At 42.0% G+C, this 24,003-nt stretch overlaps 1 protein-coding gene and 1 pseudogene across 4 annotated transcripts in view; one reads left to right on the top strand and one right to left on the bottom strand.

The window, feature by feature from the left end:
* CERS6 (ceramide synthase 6) overlaps positions 1 to 24,003 on the top strand; it is a 694,449-nt gene that overhangs the window by 532,789 nt on the left and 137,657 nt on the right. The gene's annotated exons all lie outside the window — the stretch shown is intronic.
* On the bottom strand, positions 11,381 to 11,501 carry LOC134946252 (5S ribosomal RNA; annotated as a pseudogene).

The following is a 24,003-nucleotide window of genomic DNA, read 5'->3' as shown; positions in this document are numbered from 1 at the left end:
TGTTCTGGATGGAGTCTATAATCATGCTTCCTCCGTTGGGAATTTCCGGTAGAAATGTTGGAGGCTCGTGTAGTGGCCTTTCCCAAACCAGGGAAGAACCCCGCTATGATGCCTAACTATCGCCCCATAGCTCTACTAAATACTGACTTAAAAATCTATGCGAAACTAGTGGCCAACAGACTCAACCCTCTGCTCCCCTCGCTCGTCCATTGTGATCAGGTGGGTTTTGTCCCCGGCAGACAGTCCCCCGATAACACTAGGCGAGTGATAAACGTGCTAGACGCCTTCTCTACGTCAGATTCTCCTTTATTGTTGCTTTTATTGGACGCGGAGAAGGCGTTCGATCGCCTTCATTGGGGGTACCTGCAGGCGGTTCTCTGTAAGTTTGGTCTTACTGGCAGAGTTCTCTCCTCCATTTTGGCTTTATACTCTAACCCCTCAGCAAGAGTGTGTGTGAATGGACTCCTCTCCTCTTCATTCTGGATCACGAACGGCACACGTCAAGGGTGTCCCCTGTCCCCGCTATTATTTGTTCTGGCAATAGAGCCTTTGGCTGAGAAAATAAGATCTTTGTCCCTGATTAAAGGAGTAGAATATCTGGGACAATCACATAAGATATGTCTATTCGCGGACGATGTCCTCTTGACACTCACTACTCCTACGACTTCCCTGCGAGCTTTACACACACTCTTGACTGAATATTCAGCAGTATCCTATTATAAACTTAATAACACCAAGACGGAGGCACTCCCTATTAACTTTCCACCCCCCCTCTTATCCGCGTTGAAAGCTTACTCGTATTCCTGGCAGGATAGAAGCCTCAAATATCTGGGGATTCATATCACTCAGAAGTTGAAGGATTTGATCTCCGCTAACTATCCCCCGCTATTACGTAAATTTACAGCTCTGGTCTCTGACTGGATGATGCATCATGGGGGTCATTCCGAGTTGTTCGCTCGTTACCGATTTTCGCTATACTGCGATTAGTCGCTTACTGCGCATGCGCAAGGTTCGCAGAGCGCATGCGCTTAGTTATTTTACACAAAAGTTAGGTATTTTACTCACGGCTAATGAGGATTTTTCATCGTTCTGGTGATCCTAGTGTGATTGACAGGAAGTGGGTGTTTCTGGGCGGAAACTGGACGTTTTCTGAGAGTGTGCGAAAAAACGCTGGCGTTTCTGGGAAAAACGCGGGAGTGTCTGAAGAAACGGGGGAGTGTCTGGGCGAACGCTGGGCGTGTGTGTGACATCAAACCAGGAACGAAACTGGCTGAACTGATCGCAGTGTAGGAGTAAGTCTCGAGCTACTCAGAAACTGCTAAAAATTTTCTATTCGCAATTCTGCTAATCTTTCGTTCGCAATTCTGCTATGCTAAGATACACTCCCAGTAGGCGGCGGCTTAGCGTGTGCAATGCTGCTAAAAGCAGCTAGCGAGCGAACAACTCGGAATGAGGGCCCATGTCTCATGGTTAGGGCGAATAGTTGCACTGAAGATGACAGTCCTCCCCAGGCTCATGTATCTATTTTGAGCCATCCCTATTCTCCTACCTAACTATCTTCTGTCTAAATTGAATGCTATATTCAACTCTTATGTATGGAAAGGTAGGAAACCGAGGTTAGCCAGAAAAACAATGATCCGGCCCAAACGAGAAGGAGGTCTAGCATATCCAGATTTACATTCCTATCAATTAGCATGCCGACTTGCACAAATAGGAGCCGGTATTCACATCCCGCATATAAATCGTGGGTACACCTCAAACAAGGGCTCGTTGCCCCGCTCCCCCTGACTGATGTTTTGTTACTCCCAAAGACTGAGGGTAAATTATTAGCCACTAGATCTCTCTCTGTCCAATCTACTCGGAGGGCTTGGTTGGAGGTGGTGCATAGAGGAAGCGATATAACTCTCCCCACCCCTGCTCTCTCACTGACAGGCATAGCCTCCTTAATCCCTGACTCGAGATTCGATTCCTGGATATTAAGGGTAATTCTGTCTCTACAGTATATAATGGTAAACAATACTCTCCTTTCTTTTGCCCAAATACAGGAAAGATTCCCGTTGCCGCACAGGGAATTTTATAAATATTTGCAACTCAGACATTGGCTCCACGGGGCCTCTGTTTCCCCCCACAACCTATCCCCATTACCTAAACTTGTTCGGAATTTCCTGGATACTGGGGAGGGCAGGGGAGGCATCACTAAATGGTATAACTATATTATCAACCCCCAACCACTGCAGAAAGCACCCTTTCAAGTGAAATGGGAGGCGGACCTTAGGTGTTCCGTCTCGGAGGAGGAATGGGAGACGATTTTCCAAACCTCCTATACAGTATCTAAATGTATATCACATATAGAATTATCTTATAAACTCCTCCATCGTTTGTATTTCACCCCATCCCACTTACACGCGATGCAACCCTCCACATCCAATCTCTGCTGGCGTAACTGTGGTAAGGTTGGAACCTTATTACATATCTTCTGGGAATGCCCAGCGCTTACCCTGCTGTGGAATTCCGTCTTCCACCTTATAGGATTGGTGCTAGGCCTTCATATAACTCCCCACCCACGACTGGCTCTCCTTCACCTATATTATGGCGACTTATCGCCGGGCGATCGTTACATCCTGTGCCATATCCTTATCTCCGCCAAACTCCTAATTGCCCGTCAATAGCGCTCCCCCGGGGTCCCCATATAATGGCGATAGAGATGGCCGTACAGTCACATTGTGAATTTAAAACAGCAGGAGTGGCCTATGCCTCTACCCCATCCTGCCCTCTTCTCCGCTGGTATTCGTGGTCTACCTATTGGCACAATCGCCCACCAGATGCCATACACCCTCACGATACTTAGGAATGTAGATTGACAATCTAAAATGTAATTACTGTTGGATGGATTTGGCCTCACGTGGTTCTCCTGTATGATGATTTACTTAACAATCTCTATGCAATTATGTTTTTGTTGAACAGTCTGTGTACCCCCCTAACCTTTTCCCTTCCTTTTTTCTTTTCTGTACCCCACACCCGTTTGCTTTTGTTCACCCACAAAATAATAAAAATTAATATTGGAAAAATGTACAATGAAAATACATAAATTCATATGAACATTAAAATACATCCAGAAACAGTCAATGCATTTTTTTTAATCAGTTCAAGCCTTTAAAACCTTTGAGGAAACACCCTCACACATACAGGTGTGCACTCTATGTGGTACAGTGGCAAACTAGGCAAGAGACCGTTCCTGATTTAACCCAAAGCGTTTCGTCAGAACGACTTCATCAGGGGTTCATATATGGTATCACTATAAAAAATAAATCATGAAATGGGTGGTTTAGATTGTTTCTTAGGACTTCTCAGAGGTCATCAGAAAGGAGGAGGAGAGATACATACCAAGGAAGAAGGATAAAACCTTCATAGATATTCATAATCCATATATATGGAGCTAATTTTCTGTTGAAGCAGTTGAAAAGGATGATCCACCAAAAATGGTCAAAAGGCAATAAAACCTATAGATATTATTTAGTTAGTTCAAAGATAATCTAACTGGGAGCTATCAGGTACGGTGTCTTATTGGATAATTTAATACATACCAAGCATAAGCAGAGATGTCTCTAAGAATATTCAACTATGTACTGAACCAGATTGCAGATTCTGTATTTCGTTTTAACACAGGATCTATATAATGGACCCTAAAAAGTATTTGACAATATTTCAACATTGGGTCACAAGACTTTATGTCTTAAAACATTATTTCCATAGTAAAAAAAAAACAACCCACAATATAAGATAATATAAATAATAATAAACGTGTTCTAATTAACTGGTGTCTGTTTTTTTTACAATCCAGTAATAAGTGCTCATTATAGTGCCAATCATTCCACAAAAATGATTACCAATATTTATACATTGTGCTAGTAATCTCAAATGTAACATATTAAAATAGTTACAAAAATAATTACAAGTGTTTACATATTAAACAAAAATTGTTCTATACAGTACATTCAAAATACTCACTGCCGCCACCAAAGGAGACACACACACAGACACACATATATATATATATATATATATATAGAGAGAGAGAGAGAGATGCAGGTGGTGCAGCACTCAAAACGACTGAAGGATTCAGAGACAGTGAGGCATATAAAGTAACAACAACTTTTCAATGCCTTTATTTCGGCATTTTCATCAGGTCAACAAACAAAGTAAAAATCAGTCACCTAAATACCAAGTGTAATCACCCAGGTGCAGCGTAGCATCCGGAAGTCGGATCACCCACATGCTTCCTTCCGCGCATCCCGGTGACGTCAAAACTAGTTGCGTCATCCGGCAGTGCCCATCACCATGGCAACATATAGGAACAACCTGAAATGCATGACAAATGTTAAACATCAACTCACAAACACTACTAGCAATATATTAGGCATAAAAACACATGTCCAATTAAACAAATATCAAAACCAGATATTGCATGTATACACTAGCACTATCTCGTAGCTGTAAAAAGACCAGCAATGCTATAAATATACAGATGTCACAATAAGATGGTATGAAGTATGGTACACGTATATAACCCATATGTAATTAAATAAATGAGCCAGTTACATAAGGCTATTTAAGCCTAATTGTTCATTAAGACCCCTCTTACATGTAACTCTAGGTATGTTGTATACCAACTTATGTATCCCTGTGTGCTGTCATGCATGGGTAAGACTGAACGGATGTTCAAAGAATGTATGGCAGCCCATAGGTCTGCTATTAAAACGGCCATTAGTAAAGGTACTAGTGATCACCCAGTGGCCAGACATTTTTGTCAGGCACGGCATCCACTGGTATCCTTGCGATACCGGATGATAGATCAAGTTCCGGTATTACGTAGAGGTGGGGACCGTGGTACGGAATTACGTAAGCTTGAGACACGGTGGATTCACTGCCTGGGGACATTGTATCCGAGGGGTCTTAATGAGCAATTAGGCTTAAATAGCCTTATGTAACTGCCTCATTTATTTAATTATATCTGCGGGCGGGTGATCCAACTTCTGGACTCTAAGATGCACCTGGGTGATTACACTTGGTATTTAGGTGAGTGATTTTTACTTTGTTTGTTGACCTGATGAAAATGCCGAAATAAAGGCATTGAAATGTTGTCGTTACTTTATATGCCTCACTGTCTCTGAATCCTTCAGTCGCTTGGAGTGCCACACCACCTGCATCTCTAAGTCTTCATCTCTGTGAGGGCACACGGCGCAGTATGGACATTAATGGGAGAGACTGACCTTCTGCTGTTTATATATATATATATATATATATATATATATATATATAAAACACTTCTCCAGTGATGCAGAAAAAGTAGACAAGCCAGCACTCACGTGTAGATGAAAGAAAAGCAGGATTTATTCCTTAACCAAATGGCATAGTGAAGTACAGCAAATACAGCAAACACAGCCCGACAGCTGTTTCAACTGACTGTCAGGCTGTGTTTGCTGTATTTGCTGTACTTCACCATGCCGTTTGGTTAAGGAATAAATCCTGCTTTTCTTTCATCTACACGTGAGTGCTGGCTTGTCTACTTTTTCTGCATCGCTGTAGAAGTGAGTGTTTTATATTTATTGCCGCCTTGCACCACCATTTTTTGCTTTATATACATAGGCTTTGAGTGCTGTCGTGATTTCCTATATACAAATTGATTTGGTAGGTGTGGAAGAGCCCACATCTCACCAAAACAGAAGAAATTCCTATGTTTGGAGCACTCTTTTAATAATTGTATGTGTGAAAAAATGAAAACTGTCTATAATTTAAAACTTAGCTTTTATTTATCCAATACTCGACTAAAATATAATAACAGAGGTATACTAGAAATATCAATTGATTATTCCCCTTTTAAACAGTGGTGAAAATATATGAATAAATCAGGAAGAGCAAATGTTATCGTCTTACAATTTTATATTTTGCTTAAAAATAGGTCCTAAGAAAAAAAGAAAGATAGTAATCTATCAGACTTATCCAATAAACAGCAGTAATCACAAAAATTAATGAAAAAAATGAAAAAAATGATAATAATCCATCAAAAATATCACATGAGCAGCATTTTTGGGATGATATTAGTAATATATAGTCTATACAATCAGAGAGATTATAGATAAGTTCAAATTCAATATCTCATATAAAATCAAATCTGATAATAGCTATTTAAGTTAACTCTGGCGGTATACATGCTAATATGCATGTGAGATCAAGTTCTCCCCATACTTCACACTGTCAATCTGTGTTTTAACATCCCTTCCATGCCAAAAGAAAGTACTCTCCATGTCTGTTAGGAAATACATAGTTGCAATTGAATTTTACTGGACACTCTGTCTTCATAATGATTCAATTGTATCTTTAAATAAGAAACTGACACACCAATGTTGTTTGTCAGGTAATTATATAACAAATGCAGATAAGGAGAAACTGATTTGTGCTGACATGGATAGTAGAAGGAATTAGATAGTGACACTCTAGTCTGCTGGTCCCATCTGCTGTCTAACCTCATCCATGAGCGGAGGAAAAATGAGAGTAGGACCGTCGACTGCGTCACAGAAGAAGTAAAGCTGGCACACTGGCTAGAGACCCCGTCGTGGTGTTAGATGGGCCCTGATGCTTATAAGCCTTGCAAGGTCCTAAATGCGCCACTTGGGTCTGAGTCAGAGTCCGAAAGTGAAAAGGCCCACAGTAGCAAGCTGATCACAATTGTGTTGATAACATTACATCATTTGAAAACATTTTAGTTGTGAAATGAGATTGCACATACCAAACCTACTCCTAAATGAGAAACTGGCTATTGCTGGAAAACAGTTATTGTTATCTTAATAGGCACAAATTGAGACAAACTCACAGATATTCATTCCCACAATGGTTGCGCCTTGCTTGTTGCCACATTTGTTAAATACGTTGGTACCTATTATCTCATCAAGATTATATGCTTGTAGCTGGTCAAATGTGAGACTAAACCTCTGGAAAGCGAAAGATAGTCGGCACTCCAGTTCACTGATCCCATCTGCTGTCTGACCTCATCATCAGAGCGGAGGACAGATGAGAGTGGGATCGTGGGTTGTGCCGTGGAAAAAAGAAGAACAGCGGACGGCAACCTGAGAAGCCGTATGTGGTGTTAGGCGGACCCTGTTGCCACTTGCCTTGCAGGGTCCGGATGCGCCACCGGAGACCAGGTGTCTGTCCGTGAAAATGAGAATTGACAGGAAGAGAGAAGATGTGGGGAGTGTCGGGTGAGTGAGTCTGACCCGTAGGTCACTGTACATTACCACTCGCAATCTCCCCGGACTCTATGAATCATTGCCGCTCAGCCACTCTGGATCACTGCTGTTGGTCACGGCTCCCCCTGCAGTGAGTCCGTGCGTGAGGCCGTTAGTTGACGTACGTTTCACCACCTGGGCTTGCTCACCTGGCAGGGTAAACCAAGTTTTGCCGTGATTTCCTATATATATATATATATATATATATATATATATATATACACATTTTGTATAAATGACGGGGTACAAGAACTGACCATAATATACAGAGATGCTTATTACTGTATTCAGGGCCGGATTAAGTCCTGTGGGGGCCCCCGGGCAACAAACTTGTGGGGACCCCTATTAATTAAATGATCAAAGTGATATACTATATATAGTTATATATCTATATAGATCTATGTATATATATATATATATAGTGATTGATATCTATGTACACATATAGATATATATCTATATTTAGGTATACTGTGTGTATATAGTGACACACACACACACATATATATATATATATATATATATATATAGATATATATATATATACACACGCACGCACACAACCATATTTAGACATATTTCTGTGTTTTAAACATTAGTGACAGTGTGGGATACCTGCCTGTCAGCTCTCTGTCTGTTCAGCAGCCCGCAAGGGATTTTTAGCGCCGACGTCGTGGGGTCCAGAGCCGCAGCGACCAGCTCTTCCTGTATTGCAGCGGCAGCGGCTCTGGACAGTAAGTGCCTTGCGGGATAATGACGTGAAATTAGAGATGGCTACTGAGTTGCTGTCATAACACAATGAGTCGAATCATTTAGAAGTTCGAATAATTCGAGTCACTCACAGTTTTGTGTGTTGAGACAGCCCCCAGTAACCTCTCTCAGTCAGTCACAGTGATTGGGTGGCAGCACTCGTCGGTGACACCCCCTGGGAGGGAGCAGTGTGATGCTGCTCAGTATCTGGGCTGCTGCTGCGGGTACGGGTCATTGGGTCGACTCAACTTAGATCTACAGTCATTAGGTTGACCACTGAAGGTCAACATGGCCATTATGTCGACATGCACTAGGTCGACATGGGCATTAGGTCGACATGTACTAGGTCGACAGGTGAAAAGGTCAACATGAGTTTTTGGACTTTTTTGGGTGTGGTTTCTTCGTAAAGTGACAGTGAACCCCAATTAGTGCACCGTGTCCCCTCGCATGGCTTGCTTCGCTCGCCATGCTTCAGGCAAGGTGCCTTACTACGCTCACCACAGGTTACCGTTCCAATCGTAGTCCACGTGGATCGTCAAATATGGAAAAATAATTTTTTTTTTAAAAACTCATGTCGACCTGTCGACCTAGTACATGTCAACCTAATGACCATGTCGACATATTTACCATGTTGACCTTCAGTGGTCGACCTAATGACTGTCGACCTAAGCTGTGTTGACCTAGCTCATTGCTGCTGTGCCTAACTTCCTGTGACACAGAGTTGAGACAGTTGAGACTCATCAGATTCATCAATGATTCATCCAGTGCAGCTGAATAGCAGAGGTATGAGTCACTGACTGACTGTGAGACAGTGCTCACTCAGTGGAGATGGATCAGAATCATTACTGATTCATTCAGTGCAGCTGAATAGCTGACACATTACCAGAGGTCTGAGTCACTGAGCACTGACTGCCTGTAAGACAGATGCTGACTCAGTGGAGATGGATTAGATTCATTGATTCATTCAGTACAGCTGAATAGCTGAGCCACTCCCAGATGTCTGAGTCAGGTGTGGATTATTGGGTAGACCCTGTCCAGGTCGACAGTCACTAGGTCGACCACTGAAGGTTGATAGTGAGTAGGTTGACACTGACTGAAGGCCGACACATGAATATATCGACATGTAAGGAAGGTCGGCATAGGCTAGGTCGACACACATAGTCGACCTAGCCTAGTTTTTTTTTTTTTCAGGGAGGGGGGGTGTTCTTGACCTGCATTTCCATCTGGGACCACCAACAAATAAAACGTATTTGCTCGCCACGCTTTGGGCGCAGTGTCTCTCTACGCTCGCCACAAGGTTTCTAAACAACTCTATGCTCACTTGGATAGAATACAGTAGGTATGAAAAAGCCCTGAAACCCCCCAAAAAACTGTGTTGACCTTGCTCATGTCGACCTAATGGCCATGTCGACCTATGCTTGTGTCAACCTGCTCACTGTCGACCTTCAGTGGCCGACCTAATGACTGTCAACCTAGACAGGGTCGACCTAAAGACCAGATACCATCTGAGCCACTCCCTCCACGAGTCCCAGCACTGCCAGCAGACTGTGCATGTACACAGTCTGCAATGCATTACAGAAGAGCCATGTGCCGAGACACTGTCTCGAGTCGAGACACTACACTGAGCTGAGTCATGTGTCTATACTCACTTCACTGTATCTCTTTGCCCATGACTATGTGACATTCCGTGAGGCACTGACTGTCTAGAGCCGCTGCAACACAGGCAGGAAATAGCTGGTCGCAGCGGCTCTGGACCCCGCCACGTCGGTGCTGGAAATCTCTTGTACAGATCCTCAGCAGCGGCTGCTGTTAGAGGACAGCTGAGCCGCCACAGAGGAAGAATTATTTTATGTTAATTAAAGCAGTGCAGCCGTGAGTCTGGGGGACAGACTGTGGGGACCCCTAATGTGTGGGGGCCCCTGGACGACCGCCCCATCTCCCCTCCTATAATACGGCCATAACTGTATTTGTCTGTACATCAGTGATTCCAAAAGTATGTAATATTGCCCTAGGTGGGCACTAAGAGGACACATGGCAGTGTTAGATGCCCCAATTAGTCTATACAACAAGGTGGGGAAATCAGAAGTGATTTGTCCCAGCGTGATAGGCAGACATCAGGACCAATGGGATCTCATTGTACCTGTGCACATCAAGCAGAGGAGTGGCCTGTGAGTCAATTAGAATGTGGTGCAGGGTATCGGAGCTATGGCTGCGGAGTGCCCTTCCTGGGGTGGTTCACGGTCTAGGAATGGGTGGAGATTGCTCATTCCGGTGTTGACAGCGTAATGGTGAGTATGACCAAGGGCCTTGTCTGTATTCGGGTCCAGTGTGATGCCTGAGGATACTCTTACATATATGTTATGTGGGTGCTTTATCACTACTGGTATGTTTGTTGTATATTTACATGGGTTATTATATGTATGTTGTCATTGTTAAATACTCAGTAATGTCATCTGTGTACTGTATGTTTTTATGTGTGACCAGTTTCTATGAGATTATCCAGTTACGTTCATGTTGAGTTAGCGATGGTATATCTTCATATTAAGGGGTCTATTCATGAAGCAGTGAAAAGTGTGAAGAAGTGAGCCAGTGGAGAAGTTGCCCATGGCAACCAATACATGTTGAGGTGACATTTATAACATCATGCATTCTTTAAAATTATACGTAGCAGCTGATTGGTTGTCATGGGAAACTTCTCCACTGGCTCACTTCTCCACACTTTTCACTACTTCATGAATAGACTCCTTACTGACTAATCGTAATGTTTCTATAGCCTTAGCATAGTCTGCCTACCTTTACAATTGGACACAAACGGTCATAAAAGAAGACTGGATATTAACACAGAGACAATAGTGGAGATTCAACATAGCAGGATTTATGGTGCTAAAACATCAGTGTTTCTCATAGATGTGAAAAAGTCATAAAATGTCAAACCGAAGAAGCCAAAAAGAGAAATATTGGAGAGTAGACTCTTTTGTGGGAGCACTCTAATTCAGAGGGTGAAAATATAACATATTTAGTACTGGTAAGAACTTTTTTAATAGGTAAGTATTAAAATTGAATTTTAGGAGCAATTAAATGTGAACAAAATAGCTTCGCGAAAATATGAAAAAATGAGTCCTATATCATTGGTGATATCAATATCACAATCTGCGAAATGCCGGAAGTTGATATCTATAGTACTTATATTATAACCTCATTGCACATTATCTCTCATGTGATATATGACCATCATTTATTCTGCAGATATCCATTATGCATCATTATTAACGCAGAGAATTAAATCATTGGTCATGTAGAACCGAGTGATATAAGTGTGAATGACACTATGTTAGGCTGCCAATTTATTGCAGTACCATGGTGTTCAAAGGTGTTCTCCCATCCTAGTACTAACCCGGCCTTTCACTGCTTAGCTTCCAAGGTCAAAGGGAGATTGGGCATCTCCAGTGAGGTATGACCGCAATTATTAAGCTCGCCTCTTTGGTCACTCCACATATATATAGTATAACCACTATAACCACTATATGTCTGCAGTATTGTGGTCTGAAAGCATGTATAGCGTAAATGCCAGAAACATAAGAGATTATGTATGATCACCTGTCTAGTCACCATGTGACACGTCAGCCACAAAAAAAGTACACAGGTAAGTTAAAGGCCCATTATGTGGGAAAATTCTTAGAAACCACATAACATCCACAAATGGACTTGCCTTATACTCGTAAGTAAATCCTAGGAACACCAGTACGGCCGTATTAATTTGTAATCTATCTAAGTGCCAAGTAAAATTACTCTGCACAGCCTGCAGATATAGCAGGGAAATTGACATTGGTATGTATAGAGAAGCTAGAAATATCAAGTAAATGACCCCTCTGCACTTCAGTAGAAAAATGCTAAATCACAGCACTGGTGTCTAGAACCTGCAACCACTCATCACAGTGTTGTAATAGAAAAAGGGCCTCTACATGGTACTTGCCAGCAGGTCACTGTTTCCTATATGGTTATTCAGAGACCAAACCAAATGATCACTGCGGACATTGAACTTCGGAGCAGTGACTGGAGCAATTAGTTTCAAGCTGAGATACAAATCCAATGATAGTATATCCACAAAATGTCCCAGCATTACTAAATTCGCTCACTCATGTTAGTCATAGTGTGTATAAATAAATCCCAGCATTGTGCACCTCTTAATAGTGGAAAAATGAACAAGTCCTTCTTGTATTACCAGCTGGGAAATACACACAATGAAGAGCTCCTAGTAATAGTTAGAAAGAAACAAAGTAGCTGATATCATGTATACAATGTCTCAAATGTTCCAACTGTTCATATCTATAAATGAATGGTATAACAATCAGTGCTTTGATAATAGCTGGACAGTAGATAAACAGCCCTGTCTAGTTCAAGAATAAGTGCTGGAAAGCTGTAATGTTTGTATATTTCAAAGAAGTACGGGGTATATACGATACCAAGACCAATGATAGTGCTGCCGCTGGGAGTCCCGCTACCGGCCGTGCATAGACTCCAGGAGTTGCAGCGGCGTAAGACCGTGGTCTAGCTCCAAGTGAGAAGTAGCTGTAAGGCCGTTGCCTGGTGACCGTCTAGGGATTCCGGCTAGTGCGATCACGTGTGCGCATCACGTGATCTCAGTGTCCTGAAGTACATTTCGCAAAATGAGCTTGATCACAGGGCGTAGTGTGATCACTAGAAGTTTCAGTTTTTAAAGATCAGTGCTGGTGGTTGATAGGATATCATGTATGATTGACACTTGATCCACCAATCCCGTTGTTCATCAGTTGGATTGAATAAACTTGTATGACTATTAATTACTTTGTCCCCTAACAGTTTTTCTTTAAGTAATTAATTAGAATAAATTAAAATGAAGAAAAAAATACAGATAATTATAAGAATAAAGTGTCATAATTGTTTCCTCTATATGGAGGTATGGGAAAAGGGGGAGGGGGGAGGGAAAATGTTTTTACTTCACAAAGTATAGTGTGTGCCGTGTTAATAACTGAAAGTGACATAATTGTTTGAGCACAATTATGTGCAAAGTTTGTGAAATTAACATAAAAAATAAATAATAAAAATACAAGTTTATTATCATTGATGTGCTTGTGACATTAATCAGTGATTAAGCTATTGTGCATGCATATATTTAGCATAATATGAAATAAGAAGAAAGAAAAAAGTTGTAAAGAAAAAGAAGTAAGAAGAGATAAAGAAATTATAATTAATAGTAATTATAATTAATCAACTAGTAACATTGATGTGTGATTAGGCTTATGCGCATATATGTGAGTATAATAAAAATGGGGGGAAAGGAAAAAGATGGGAAAAAAAGAGGAAAAAAGAAAAAGAGAATAGAGAAGAAAAATAGGAAAGGAAAAAGAAAAAGAAAAGAAACAATTGTGTGGGTGGGAATGGGGAAGTGGGAAAAGAAGTATGTATAGATTGTGTACTAAATTAATTGTGAATAAATAGTGTGTATGTGTATAAATCTTGGGACCAATAAGAGGGCACAGTGCAAAATAAAATAATTAATTCTGTGAAATACAAGAAGAGCCCACAGTGAAAAAACGTGTGATTTTAAGTGAAAATTGAATACTATTATCTTATAGGCTGATTGTGTGAATGTTAATTAAATGTGGTTTGGTGAATGATAATATGTGCATGATGAGTTGTTGTTATTATTATTGTTAAATAATTAATAAGAAATAATTTTTATGAGAGTGGATTAAGAGTTATGATGTTGTTGAAAGGCAGATCTGATACTTATTACTATAGAGAGTGGTGGAATTAATTCAAGTAGACCCCATAATTTATGCTTTCATTCATCCCAGCTGGGTATATGGATCCGATCTTGAAGATCCACTCGCTCTCTTTTTTCAGTAAGTTCTCAGTTAAATTGCCCCCTCGTATTCCAAGTCTGATCCTCTCCAGGCCAAAGATTTTGAGCTCCTCCCATCTACTTTCATGATACGTGTAGAAATGACGGGCGACTGATGTCAATTGTTTCATTTTAGCCTTATCTGAGATGGCATTGCGTATGGATCCTATATGCTCTAAGATGCGCTGCTTAAAGGGACGGGTCGTCATGCCAATGTACTTTTGATTGCAGCTGCATCTAAGGCAGTAGATGACACCTTCAGTAAGGCAGTTCATATAATCTGCGATTTGTATTGTCTTCCCATACTTATCTTCTATTTCCTTCGTTGGATCAATATATTTACAGGCTTTGCATCTGCCACAGGGATGTGTTCCTGTAATTATTGTTTTTTTATTGGGAAATCTTTGAAAATGACTCCGTACAAATCGATCCTTGAGATTTTTTGATCTGCGCCAACTCATGGCAACCTTGGGACCCAGGTTCTTGGATAGGGTCGGATCTGCGTGTAAAATGTGCCAATGTTTCTGTATTGCTTCATTAACTTTTCTCCATTCTTGACAGAAATTACTGACAAAACGAATGGTTTTATCGGTACTTGTGTCTTTTTGATCTCTTTTGAAGATAATATCCTCTCTCTTTATGGTTTTGACAGTTTTAATGGCTTTTTTTTATTGAGGTTTTACTGTAGCCTCTATCACCAAGTCTTTTGGTCAGTTCTGCACTTTGTATTGTAAATTCCTTATTGTCTGAACAGTTTCTGCGTAGACGGAGAAATTCCCCTTTCAGTATATTCTCTATAGTTGGGGGGAAATGAGAGCTAGTTTGGTGTAATGGTGTATTTGTTGCTGTACTTTTTCGGTATAGATTTGTGGCAATCATTCCTTCTGAATTCTTATAAATCATCAGGTCCAGAAACGGTAGTTCTGACTGGCTTATACTGTGTGTAAGGCAAATGTTGAGATCATTTTTATTCAAGTGTTCAATGAATTGATGCAGTAGCTGTAAATCACCTTCCCAAATCATGAAGATATGCTTACTAAGAACCGGTTTTACAAATGTCACTGCCCATCCACGAAAATCGCCAAAAATGGATGTGTGTATGTATGTATGTATTTATGTATGTATGTGTATATGTATGTTCCAGCATAACTCCGGAATGCCTGCAGCAATTATTTATACCAAACTTGGTAGACATATGACTTACAATCTGGGAACAAACACTGTGGGGGTACCACACCCCTAGCACCCCTAGGGGTGAGGCAGCAGCACAGAGTATTTCTTAAGACAGCATAACTCTGGAATGCCTGGAGCAATTTACACCAAACTTGGTACACATATGATTTACAATCTGGGAACAAACACTGTGGGGGTAAGACACCCCTAGCGCCCCTAGAGGTTGGACTGCAGCACAGAGTATTTCAGGAGACAGCATAACTCTGGATTGCCTGGACCAATTTACAACAAACTTGCTACACATATGACTTACAATCGGGGAAAAAAACTGTTTGGGTAAGACACCACTAGCACCCCTAGGGGTCAGGCGGCAGCACAGAGTATTTTAGCAGACAGCATAACTCTGGAATGCTTGATGCAATTTACACCAGACTTAGTACACATATTATTTACAAGCTGGGGGTAATACATCGTTAGCACCCCTAGGGGTGGGCCAGCAGCACAGACTATATCAGGACATGCATGATATGTCAGTGACGACAGGGCTTCATGTGGCAGTGGCAGTGACATGATGTGAGGAGGGGAATGGAGGAAGCAGGAAGCCACACGCTGAGAGTCATATAGTGGGAGGAGCATGGTCCCCAGCAGCACAGAGTATATTAGGAGATGAGTGATATGTCAGGCAGGACAGGGCTGCATGTGACAGGGGCAGTGACATGATGTCAGAAGGGGAATGGAGGTAGCACGAACCCACACACTGAGAGTTATAAAGTGGAAGTAGCATGGTCCCCCAGCACCACAGAGTATATCAGGAGATGCATAATGTGCTGCGCTATATAAGAAACTGTAAATAAATCGATCATTTCACAGGGGCACTGACATGATCGTAAGGAGGGGAATGGAGACAGCAAGAAGCCACAGACTGAGAGTTGTATAGTAGGAAGAGCAAGGTCCCTTGTTGGACCAAAAAGGGGTTCAGCCACTACACAAAGTGGGTCAGGGAAGCAAGATATGCCTATATACTAGATCTCCAACCAATGTAAATTAATGAACAACTATAATTCTAATTTACCATCCTCATCCTGTAGCGAAGCACGGGTATTCAGCTAGTAGTACCATATATTGCATATTGGTTGAGCAAGATTACAGTGGGAAATGTACTTAGTGGTATATGATCCAGTCACACTGCAATGTTAGACTAGGGTCAGTGTATTTCTTGAGTATTGATGGAAAATATATAACTTTCAGTGAATTGTGTGGAAGGAGAGTTAATGGATTAGAATCGGGAGATGTTAATTGGTTAAAATAGATGGGTTAAGTAATTGGATAGTATAGAAGGCGTATGAGAAGAGCAGATAAGTGTTATTGATATATAGAGAGGCACAAGAATGTTAAGTAATTGAGCACTTTTCCCCTGCACTGAATGTGCCAGCAGTGTGAATTTGTGTGGAATAAACAATAAATGCCATGACAATTATATTTATAAGTTTTGCAAATACAAATATTTTGTGTGAAGCTCCAAAAGTTTTACCAAAACTTTTTTTTTAATGTATTTATTCAAATTTTTCAAATATAGAAACTCATATAAAAAGAAAACCATACAAGCATATAATGTGTACAGCATATAAAAGAAGCGAAAAAAATAAAGTGTCCAGGAATAGTGTTATATTCAACACTGTAAAGGAATGAGAGAACGTATCAATTCTTCGTCAAACTCCCAGTGGTGTTGATAGGAACATTCGTGTACAATATGGGACACTTTGGTATAAATACTTGCAACCAGGGAAGAAAAACCTCCAATCTAAATTGTAAACAAGACAAGACAAACCAAAACAAGACAAGACAAGACGATGGCAGAAAAGAAGGGTAGGGTAGGGTAGGGAATGGGTGCAACTCTGGAAAATGATGTCTGGCTAGTCCGCTGTACATATTGATCCCAATAAGCTATATAATATCAAATGAGTTAAAAATGATTCCGACAATATCAGTGTCCATCCTGCAGTAGGGGTAGTTTTATATTGATAATATATGCGATTGTGCATGAGTATCAAGCACTTCTATAAACAATGACCATATTTGTAAAAATTTATGCATGCCTGAATGCATATCCAACCGTGCATATTTTCTGTCAAAATACAAAATCTGTAAAACTTTTTGCTTCATTTCCGCCAGTTGCGGAGCTGACTTTTTGGTCCAGTGTATCAAAATACATTTTCTAGCAACCGTCAGGATCATAATAAGTAGTGAAAACAGAGGTTTCTGGACATTCGTTAGCGACCAGGCATGAAAATTTAAACCCATACAAGCTAAAGGTTCAGGCATCATCTGTGTATGAAAAATAGAGTTAATAAAAGAAACTACTTTACTCCAAAACCGTCTCAGTTTAAAACAATCCCACATGCAATGAGAAAAATCAGCGGTTACTTTTCCACATTTGAGACAGCTACAAGAAAAAGGTGATATTGGACCCCTGGCGCACTGTAATCGTGGATGCTGTTTCTTACTCCTATTATTGAATGATGGAGTCAACATGTGCTGACTGTCACACAACACTAGAAATATTTATTAAAACACAATCCCCAGCTGGGAATAGACAATGATATATAAAACAAACAGATATTAAAAAAAATATACAGAAATGCGGTGAATGGAAAGGGACACCAGTGCTTTTATAAAGTGCTTTTCATGCTTAAAGTCCTTCTTAAATTGAGAAAAAATCTCTCACCATGTTGCATAGCCGCGGTGGGCTAGCTTTAAAGAGATAGCTGGGGTCCTAGGCTGAATGGCCCAGCACCACCGCAGCAGGCGTATCAGCTTACAGTCACCGGTTCCCAAACCTCCACCAAGTCTGTCCTTATCCAAATAACGCGTTTCGGTCTTGTATTGGCCTTTCTCAAAGTTGGATAAGTGATGTCCTCCATGCTGGCTTTTTATTCCATTACTAATTACTGTATAACGAACAGTAATTCGTTACTCCTGTTACTTCCGGGATCGTCCACCGGAAGTGATGCATATGCGTTCCAAATGCCGGGGAAAGTGTTATTTTGCGTTCCACCGGCGATTCTGCTATAACAACCGGAAGTAATGCATATGCGTTCCAAATACCGGGGAAGTTGTTGTTTTGCGTTCCACCGGCGATTCTACTATAACCTCACACAACTTCCGCATATCCACGCTGCAAAATCCCGTGTTTGCGGGTCAAACGTTACCAGGAAGTGACATGTTTGCGGATCTCAATGCGTTCCACCTTACATCATGTGTAGATAGGTAATCCGATTTACCCCATCTCTACCAAACTGGGTAGTACTTCATTCCCAACCTGTCCATCCCTATTACCAAGATGCGGTAAAATCATTTTCACATTTATATCCATATCCATTCGATCAATCCATATGTAAAATGCACTTTACATATGGATTGATCGAATGGATATGGACATGTCACTTCCTGGTAACGTTTGACCCGCAAACACGGGATTTTGCAGCGTGGATATGCGGAAGTTGTGTGAGGTTATAGTAGAATCGCCGGTGGAACGCAAAACAACAACTTCCCCGGTATTTGGAACGCATATGCATTACTTCCGGTTGTTATAGCAGAATCGCCGGTGGAACGCAAAATAACACTTTCCCCGGCATTTGGAACGCATATGCATCACTTCCGGTGGACGATCCCGGAAGTAACAGGAGTAACGAATTACTGTTCGTTATACAGTAATTAGTAATGGAATAAAAAGCCAGCATGGAGGACATCACTTATCCAACTTTGAGAAAGGCCAATACAAGACCGAAACGCGTTATTTGGATAAGGACAGACTTGGTGGAGGTTTGGGAACCGGTGACTGTAAGCTGATACGCCTGCTGCGGTGGTGCTGGGCCATTCAGCCTAGGACCCCAGCTATCTCTTTAAAGCTAGCCCACCGCGGCTATGCAACATGGTGAGAGATTTTTTCTCAATTTAAGAAGGACTTTAAGCATGAAAAGCACTTTATAAAAGCACTGGTGTCCCTTTCCATTCACCGCATTTCTGTATATTTGTTTTAATATCTGTTTGTTTTATATATCATTGTCTATTCCCAGCTGGGGATTGTGTTTTAATAAATATTTCTAGTGTTGTGTGACAATCAGCACATGTTGACTCCATCATTCAATAATAGGAGTAAGAAACAGCATCCACGATTACAGTGCGCCAGGGGTCCAATATCACCTTTTTCTTGTATCTATTGCTGGAGATTTGTGTTTGTCTCCTTTGTTTTTGGACCTGGGCAGCACTCTATTCCTTACTGCGCTCATTTGAAAGTACTACCATTTTGTCAAACATTTGAGACAGCTGCCATCCTCTTCAGTAGACATATGACGTCTCTGATGAGGAGTAATGTAAGCCCCATGAAGTGTACGTATGGAGACCTCCTGCAGATAGCTAGATTGTAAGGCTTTCAGGGAAGAAGACTGATAACAGACCATGGGCCTAATTCTGAGTTGATCGCAGCAGCAATTTTGTTAGCAGTTAGGCAAAACCATGTGCACTGCAGGGGAGGCAGATATAACATGTGCAGAGAGAGTTAGATTTGGGTGGGGTGTATTCAAACTGAAATCTAAATTGCAGTGTAAAAATAAAGCAGCCAGTATTTACCCTGCACAGAAACAAAATAACCCACCTAAATCTAACTCTCTCTGCAAATGTTATATCTGCCCCCCCCCCCCCCCGCAGTGCACATGGTTTTGCCCAATTGCTATCAAACTGGCTGCGATCAACTCAGAATTACCCCCAATATCGTCTAATTGCGTTAAAGTCGGAAAATCCCCCTTCCATTTATTGAACAATAAGTCCCATTGCAGGTGATTTCCATAACATGACCTCATGAGTAGTGAGTACAAAAACTGAGGTTTATATTTTTTATTCCGCAAGTAATATAGTAGGTTATCAATAGAAGTAATATGTGACAAAGTGATAGACAAAGGGATGTTAATCATGCTAGGTGCTTTAATGGTGGTTAGGTAATGTCTCATTTGAAAATACATAAATCTATGCGTATAGGGTAATTGATACTGTTGGGCGAGATCATGAAAATCAAATATAATCCCTCCTGGATCAAAAACCTTATGTGAGGAATCTAACCCTTTACTTTTCCAAAGACAGAATAGAGAATTTGTCATTGATGGTATAAAAGAGGGATTACCCCAGAGAGGAATATAATGAGATAGGTGAGGATTCCTGTTACATCTATTATTGATATAGATCCACGAGGAGTACGTGTCCTTGAACAAAATGTGTGTTTTTATCCGTGCTGGTGTATTAGATTGGGTAGTCTGAAGCAAAGCCCCAGGGGCAAATGGGTGTCAAATGGCTTGGCCTAAGTCAGAATCAGTGTATATAGCCTTATTTAATATCCAGTCACTGATGTATCGAAAAAATATGGATGGCGAGTAAGTCTCCAAATCTGGACATCCTAATCCACCCATCACTTTAGGAGTTTTCATTTTAGCCCTAGCAATCCATGGCCGTTTATTGTTCCAAATAAATTTTGAGAATAGAGTATCTAATTTAGCTATATCTGTCCTCTGTAGGGCAATAGGCAGCATCTGCATAAAATATAAGATTTTCAGGAATATAATTGATTGAATAATTGCAATTCTCCCCAATAGCGACACAGGAAGATCTGACCAGGCCTCCAATTTAGTGGCTATTTTTGCTATTACCTTTGAAAAATTTGATGCATAAAAGTGTGATAAATTAGAACATATTTGGACGCCTAGATATGTAAATGAGGTAGATGCTATGGTAAGCGGTATATGGAGATTCTCCAGAAAATCAGAGGTAGTATTTCCAAGAAGTAATATCTCTGATTTTGACAAATTAACCTTATACCCCGAAAGCAACCCGAATGATTCAATGAGCCGTAATAGAGCAGGTAACGAATGAGTAGGGTTAGAGAGAAATATGAGGGTATCATCTGCAAATAGAGCAATTTTTAATTCTTCAGAACTAATAGTTATCCCTTGGATGGTAGGAGAGGTATGCACTGCAACGGCAAGAGGCTGTATGGCGATTGCAAAAAGGAGGAGTGATAGCGGGCAACCTGGACGCGTCCCTCTACCCAAAAAAAAGGGGGAAGAAAGGATACCATTACAGGCGATTTGCGATTTGGGGGATGAGTATAATGTACGGATTATATGTATAAAGTGGGGAGGGAAGCCAACATTTTTTAAAGTTTTAAAAAGATGGGGCCACAATACTAAATCAAAAGCCTTTTCCGCGTCTAATGTGAGCACCATGTTAGAGGGGGAGTTAGGAAGGGAAAAGGTCGAGTTAACATGCTGTATAGCTGCTAGTACCCGCCGAATGTTGACAAACTAATGCCTTCCGGAAATGAAACCCGTCTGGTCTTTATGAGTAATCAAAGGCAAAATGGGCTTCAATCTCTCTGCCAATATTTTTGTAAATATTTTATAATCAATATTGAGAAGAGAGATCGGCCTATATGAACCCGGTTATGCAAGGTTTCGTCCAGGCTTTGGTAAAACTTTTTTCTCTAACGTCCTTGAGGATGCTGGGACTCCGTAAGGACCATGGGGAATAGACGGGCTCCGCAGGAGATAGGGCACTTTAAGAAAGCTTTGGACTCTTGGTGTGCCCTGGCTCCTCCCTCTATGCCCCTCTTCCAGACCTCAGGTTTACACTGTGCCCAGAGCAAGATGGGTGCACTGCAGAGAGCTCTCCAGAGTTCTCTGCCTAGAAGCATTTTTGTTTGGATTTTTTTTTCTACCTTTTACTACTTTTTCACAGGGAGCACTGCTGGCAACAGGCTCCCTGCATCGAGGGACTGAGGAGAGAGGAGCAGACCTTCTTGTCAAAGATAGGCTCTGCTTCCTCGGCTACTGGACACCATTAGCTCCAGAGGGGGTGAACGCAGGTTCTTACTGGGCGTCCACCCCCGGAGCCGCACCGCCGTTCTCCTCACAGAGCTAGAAGTACAGAAGACAGAAGTCGTCAGGCGGCAGAAGCCTTCAGCTTCACTGAGGTAACGCACAGCACTGCAGCTGTGCATCATTGCTCCCATACACCTCACATACTCCGGTCACTGTAAGGGCGCAGGGGGGGGGGGCGCCCTGGGCAGCAATATAAACCTCTGCATGGCAAAAAGACTATATACATGTACAGGTGGGCTCTGTACATGTATATAAAAGAGCCCCCGCCATATTTTACTAAGTTTGAGCGGGACAGAAGCCCGCCGCCGAGGGGGCGGGGCTTCTCCCTCAGCACTCACCAGTGCCATTTTCTCTCCACAGCACTGCTCAGAGGAAGCTCCCCGGTCTCTCCCCTGCTTACACACGGTGAAAGGGTGCTTAAAAGAGAGGGTGGGGGGCACATAATTGGCGGTTTACATATTATACAGCGCTGCTGGGGAAAAACATTTTGTGTTGGTCTCCAGGGTTATTGCGCTGGTGTGTGTGCTGGCATACTCTCTCTCTGTCTCTCCAAAGGGCCTTGACAGGGATACTGTCTTCAGGAAAGGGGTTCCCTGTGTGTGTGTGTGAAGTGTGCCGGTACGCGTGTGTCGACATGTTTAACGAGGAAGGCTCGCTTAATGTGGAGGGGGAGTGCTTGAATGTCAGGTCGCCGTCGGCAACGCCGACACCGGAATGGGTGGACATGCTGAATGTCTTGAATGCAAATGTCAATCTATTGCATAAAAGATTAGACAAGACAGAAGCTAGGGATCAGTCAGGTAGCCAGTCCATGCCTGTCCATGGGGCGCCAGGTCCTTCGGGGTCTCAGAAGCGCACCATATCCCAGATCGATGACACAGATACCGACACAGATACTGACTCTAGTGTCGACTATGAAGATGCAAAATTGCAGCTGAAGGTGGCTAAGGGTATACGGTACATGATTATTGCCATTAAATAGGTTTTGCATATTACTGAGGAACCCCCTGTCCCTGACACGAGGGTACACATGTATAAAGGGAAAAGGCCTGAAGTCACTTTTCCATCCTCATTTGAATTAAGTGACTTGTGCGAAAAGGCTTGGGAATCTCCGGATAGGAGACCACAAGTTCCCAAAAGGATTCTCATGGCGTATCCTTTTCCACAAACTTAGAGGATACGCTGGGAATCTTCGCCAAAAGTTGACAAGGCGCTGACACTTTTGTCCAAAAAGGTGGCACTGCCTTCTCAGGATACGGCTTCCCTCAAGGAACCTGCTGATCGCAGGCAGGAAATTACCTTAAAGCACATTTACAATCATTCCGGTACTATTGCTCGACCGGCTATGGCGTCGGCCTGGGTTTGTAGTGCGGTTGTGGCATGGGCAGATTCCTTATCTACGGAAATTGACACCTTAGATAGGGACGCCATTCAAATGACCATAGAGCAGATCAGAGATGCTGCCTTGTATATGAGGGATGCTCAGAGAGACATTTGTTTATTAAGCTCCAGAATAAATGCTATGTCTATTTCTGCTAGGCGGCTCTTGTGGACCCGACAGTGGACGGGAGATGCCGATTCAAAGCGGCATATGGAGTCCTTGCCTTACAAAGGGGTGGAGTTGTTTGGAGACGGCCTCTCGGATCTTGTCTCTACGGCTACGGCTGGTAAGTCAAATTTCTTACCTTATGTCCCCCCGCAGCATACAAAAAAGGCACCTCATTATCAAATGCAGTCCTTTCGTTCCAATAAAAACAAGAAGGTACGTGGATCATCCTTTGTTGCCAGAGGGAAAGGCAGGGGGAAAAAGCTGCACACAGCTAGTTCCCAAGAGCAGAAGTCCTCCCCTGCGTCTGCAAAGTTCACCGCATGACGCTGGGGCTTTCCGAGGGGAGGCAGATCTGGTGGGGGCTCGTCTTCGGTTTTTCAGCCACGTCTGGGTTCACTCGCAGGTGGATCCCTGGGCATTAGAGATTGTTTCTCA

The sequence above is a fragment of the Pseudophryne corroboree genome, chromosome 7 (genome assembly GCF_028390025.1).
Source record: "Pseudophryne corroboree isolate aPseCor3 chromosome 7, aPseCor3.hap2, whole genome shotgun sequence".
In the NCBI taxonomy this organism is placed as follows: Eukaryota; Metazoa; Chordata; class Amphibia; order Anura; family Myobatrachidae; genus Pseudophryne; species Pseudophryne corroboree.
Note: the sequence above shows the minus strand (reverse complement) of the source record. Positions and strands in the feature narration are given on the sequence as shown.